The sequence below is a fragment of the Opisthorchis viverrini genome, assembly GCF_000715545.1.
Source record: "Opisthorchis viverrini unplaced genomic scaffold opera_v5_29, whole genome shotgun sequence".
NCBI lineage: Eukaryota > Metazoa > Platyhelminthes > Trematoda > Opisthorchiida > Opisthorchiidae > Opisthorchis > Opisthorchis viverrini.
In genome coordinates, this window is record NW_008751685.1 from 2,324,944 (window position 1) to 2,330,698 (window position 5,755).

Sequence of the window (5,755 nt, forward strand, 5' to 3'; positions counted from 1 at the left end):
ACTTCGCCGGAATTAATATCCTCGGACACACGGCTCCTTCATTGTCAACAATGGGACTAAATGATTTAGAGGTTAGTTTGCGCTCTTAACAGGAAGATATCTGAAAGATTTTACAGGAGGTACAAACGAGATTAAATCACACACGCATGTTTTCACTTCGGATTCATCATCGAATGAAGCCGGTTTATTGAAAAAATGGATATCCTGATCAATTTTGCCGTAAGATTCCATTCAAAAATCAAAATTTACGCCAAGAATGGTTACATAATTTTCAAGCACCGCCATGACAGACCGACAACGCGTACATTCATCGCGATGAAGTGCCGCTCTAGGGCAGCAATTCAACTCATCTTGCGCAGTTGAGACTCCATAATCAGCATTGAAAATGGACACGGGTCCGGCAATTACAATAAGTGGCCACACTTAACGATGAAGTGCGTATTAATAAGCATTTTAGGCCATCGTTGGCGGTCAGATAACACCATCATGCATATTTAATGTATTGTGTTCCTCGTCGCCCATAGATACTGGCATAGAGTCTGCTATGAGTCACCAAGATAAGCGGTAACGCGCGCAGATATGGGTCAAAACGAAGGTCATTCGCTATTGGGTCAAGCTGCTATGCGTATTTGAGGTCTTTGACCAGCGTCACACATATACACGAGACTAGCATTCACGGTAGACATTCAGGGTTAGCGACAACGCACAAATTCATGGCGATGAACTTTCGTCGATCGCCATCAAATCGAAACGCCATATGTTGCCTAGAGTTGAACTGGGATGCAACAGGGACATCCAATCCCATGGAACCCACTCCTGTTTCAGAAATCCGCGAGTTATTGTCCGTTGATTTCATGCGCCCCTCTCCGTTGACGACCAGCGGAAATCAGTACACCGCGATAATCACGGAACATTTGCCGTTGTGGGTAGAAGTGGCACCAGTGCCAAATCAACAGGCAACTACGATCAGCGGAGTGATAATGCATCACATCTTGGTCAACCATGGGGTGCTAAAAATGAAACTTCACTGATCAGGGGCCTGGATTCGAGGGCGAAGAGTTCAGGAATCGCCCGCAGAAGCTGAGCATCAGCGCCGTAGCACCCGCAAACGTCATAACCGAACGATCAGGGAGTGGCTAGCGGCCAAAGGAAGTGACTGGGAAGTGAACTTGCCAGTTGTGTTGCTAGCTCGTCTTGCTTTCATACAGGCGACTACAGACAAGTCCCTGTTTATGCTGTGTACGGCCGGCATTCGCGCATTTCTGTTGATCAGTAGATTGGGCTGTGTTGGACAACACGCGTGTCTCCGGAAAAACTAGAGGAATAAAATGAAGGACGCTCAAGGAAAGTTGATATCCGCTCACGAAAGATTCAGACAGAAAACTGCAAGTAGCAAGACTCGATCAGTCTCCATTGGTGCGAAGGTCAAGTGGAAGGGTCATCAGAATCCCGGAAGGAATGAACTGGAGTCACGGAAGCTAAAGGTCGATGGCAAGGTCTGCTTGTCGTTGCCGGCTGCTGGAGGAACATCTACAAAATTCAAGAAGGTTGTCAAAGATAGAAAAGGTTGAATGGGACTCAGCTTCATACGTAGCATATTGCACTGAGAGAGCTACTGAATTGACCAGCTGCTGGAGGTGAATGAAAATCGGTGTAATGCGAACGATTTTTAAACGGTGAATGTGTGTAATGGGAGATATTATTTATGGAGCATGCGAATGTGTATAGCAGTAAATCCGCTTCGCATCTACTGGACAGTGAGATTTGTGGAATTACTTTGTAGCGTTCGTCTACATTTGGGTAATAGTCAGTCAGTACCCACGGAAGTTCCGGATAACGTATTCAAGAAGAAGACAGGCATCCAATTTTTTAAAAGGGTGCTTGTGAGAGTTTTGCTTCTTTGTTCAGTAGTTTGTAACTTTTCAGTTGGTAATTGCCAATAAATAACTTCGCATCAAACGCCTCCTTCCTTTCACTGGCAGACAGTTTATGGTCCGTCAGACTGCGCACTCGTTCCCTTGGAACAATGGGTGACTTTTCTGGACAATGATCCCATATGCCTTCTCCCTTGAATATAGTGCCGGCCCAGGCTTTTCGAGAACAATACGCGTCCCCGAGTAGCCTGTACGGTAGAAGTTACAAAATACTTCTTCANNGCAGATTCAGGGTTCGCGGCCAGTAGCAGGCGAAGCCGAACATAAGCTAACAGCGACAGCTGTTACCGTTTTTTGTCCGGTGGGTGCCACCTTCTCCTCCCTGAAATTACTCGGGCCACGTTGAGTTAGGCGCTTAATTCCGTAAATAGAATAGTCAAAATAGCGGTTTATCAACGAATGCAGTACTATGTACTTAATCAAAACTAAAAGTAAAACATGAAAGACGGTATTTGCTCAGCAACGAAAACAACAAAATGAGGGAGCACGCTCTACACAATATGAACAGAAGAAAACCATTAACAGGTACATCGATATGCTTAAAGTATATCGACCCAGTCACCCATATACTTGACTGTTCAACTGAATCGCTCACTGGATCGTGGGGCTTGTCTATTTTCTCATACTCACAAACACGCCGCATTAAGCTGACTCATCGGACATCGATTGTCTGCGGCGCCTAGTCAGCGTAGCAACCACTCGTGTGCCGACGCGCCCACATACACGCACTGGGACCTACATAGAGGCAAACCGAACCCGGTCAAGACACACAGACTCGCGCGTGCGCAGATATATGGGTACGTATTTCAAGGCACATATCGTCCCTCAGTACTACGGACCGAGCCTATATCAACCGATCTTACGTCTGCCTGGTGCACACATCTTACTAGAGCTAACTTCGCCGGAATTAATATCCTCGGACACTTGGCTCCTTCATTGTCAACAATGGGACTAAATGATTTAGGGGTTAGTTTGCGCTCTTAACAGAAGGATATCTGAAAGATTTTACAGGAGGTACAAACGAGATTAAATCAAACACGCATGTTTTCACTTCGGATTCATCATCGAGTGAAGCCGGATTATTGGAAAAATGGACATCCTGATCAATTTTGCCGTAAGATTCCACTAAAAATCAAAACTCACGCCAACAATGGTTACATAATTTTCAAGCGCCGACATGACAGACCGACAACGCGTACATTCATCGTGATGAAGTGCCGCTCTAGGGCAGCAATTCAACACATCTTGCGCAGTTGAGACTCCATAATCAGCATTGAAAATGGACACGGGTCCGGCAATTACAATAAGTGGCCACACTTAACGATGAAGTGCGTATTAATAAGCATTTTAGGCCATCGTTGGCGGTCAGATAACACCATCATGAATATTTAATGTATTGTGTTCTTCGTCGCCCATAGATACTGGGTGACTGGGTCGCTACAAAAGCATGCGCCCTATTTTTTGAACCTGGGTGCAAATGTTTAATAGAAGCAGCGTGATAAAATTCTAAGTAGAAGTTCTTGGAGGCAGCAAAGTCGCCTATCTGTAGATGTTTAAAGTATCATATATGGTGAGCCGCTGAATTTTCCGAAAGGAGAAATTGTCGCCCCCAAGTGGATCGGAGGGGCTTTGTTAAATTTGCTTCAGGATTTGAATCCACTAAGAGCCACAAAGGGGCCAAGGAACTCTACCTGAGAGAAACACTCGAGCAAGCATGTTGAAAACAAAGCAACTCCTCCGCCCACGCTCGCTTCATATCGGCCAATCAAAAGGAGTGACAGCCCGCAGAATTCTCGGAACCGGGTTTGTTTCGTGTGAGTCATTTCACCGAGTGCACAAATGCGCACGATTCTTCAAAATAGACTAACCTTTAAATGTCATAAAGTATGTTACAATAACGGATAGCTTATGGATGGGCACTTAAAAACTACCAGCTGCATTCAGTGGGGAGGGCACAACGTTATTATGCGGCTTTCGGGGAGTGACGGGCCTGGCAAATATACACCCACGTATATTTCAAGGGTTGAAGGGAGCCTCTGTCAAATAATTATCTGCCCGTTGTCTCGGCGATTCCAAACCTAAATGCCCCCTGAGGGTGCATTGGGGCCACTCTACTTGTTCAGATAATTATTTCTGCACATATACTTTTCAATATCTGAAACTTGCGACAAGTAGGATGTCACATTTTGGATGGCCTAATTTGCCGTTGTTCAAAAGCAACATTTTTATTCAATATTTTACCTTCTGGTGCTGTTTTGCAATCGCATTATCTTCATGTTTCTGTTCAGTCGCCCGGTCTGTGCGTGGAGTAAACAGGTCGCATTGCCTTTAGCGGCAAACTAAATTGGCTTGCTTTTGTAGACGACCGCATCTTTGATTCACCAGGTAGATTTCGTTTGGTCGAGACTTGCGTTCGCGCTGAACCCATTTTATCCGAAATTAACTTTGCCAAATCGACCTAATTGGAATTTTTATGTGCAGCGCCGTCAGAGAATCATGAAAATCATGAGGGACGACAGCACCTAAGATCGGACCCAACAGGTTGGATGAGGGAAGCCGGAGACTGATAGTTCCAAAATTTAAGAGGGATCCTTTGCTTCTGTCCCTTTTACTGCCGTCCTGCGAGGTAAACTCTCAGCGCCCTAGAACCTGCATGATCCTGTTTCACCGTCATGAGTGGTGAGTTTCGGATATATGTTTGATCTTCGAACGGACTTAGATGCCTAAAGTTCACTTCAGGAATCTCCGTACAGAAGTTAAAAGAAGAGAGCTGAAGACGCACGGAGTTTCGTGTAGTTCTCTCCCACAAGAATAACACACTTAAAGCGATTATTCATCAGCGCTTATAAGAACTCCACTGAATGTCAATTTTGTTTGTCTTGGTGATGTGGGCGTTTTGAAAAGCGATCATTAAGCGATCACCTGGTTTTCCGCGCGCCCATCCGCTAAGATGCCAGACAGCTGAATCGCTTTTTTAGGGGTATAATGGACCTGAATCGGAAAGCGGTAAGCATGGTTTCAGTAAAGAAGTTCGTTGTCGACATTCGTCCTGGCCACTATGTTCCTTGTGACTGTGTCCTAAACCCTTCTAAGGAAATGTAAATATGTTTCCGAATGGCCCAAGGTTGGTTATCGCGATACAGAAATTCAAATCGCTGATAGGTTTGGCATCGCAAGTATCAAAAAGAAGAATTGCATCCGAAAATCAACGGCACTATTTACACAACGGTAGGCAAATTGACACAACCAACCTCAATTATCCACGTTCGTGTCATCAACAGTTGCATAAATCTACCATTGCCCCGTACGGTTCAACATCGAAGTCAGCACAGCAAACATTGGCGAGCGGAATGCCGGCTCGTTAGTGAGGATCAAACCTCCTGAGGACATTTTATAATTCTGATTAGTAGTGCGACCACATGAAACACATGATAGGGAAATTCAGTGCGCGAAAAACCATGAGGAGGTAGCCCAGCAACGTAATTCCCACACACCTCGAAACATACAGAATTCAGACGGACAGGCTTTGCGGCAAGGTGAGAGGCATGCACAAATGGGCAAAACGAGCAGAAGTCAAAAGCGTATGTCAAAACGAGTAAGCAAATGAATAGGCGAATTATTACCAGGTCAATTTAGATCCAGTATTTGATCGAAGGCCGATATTTGGACTTGCCCCAACCTGGTACTGATCAATGGGATTTGGGGTCAGTAGGCGCCGCCTCGGCCAAGAATTCTATCCCGCATACAAATGGCCTAACGAGCGGACCAATTACCGGTGCAAAATTCAAGTGAGGTCTGACTGGCCGAAAATATAGACCAAA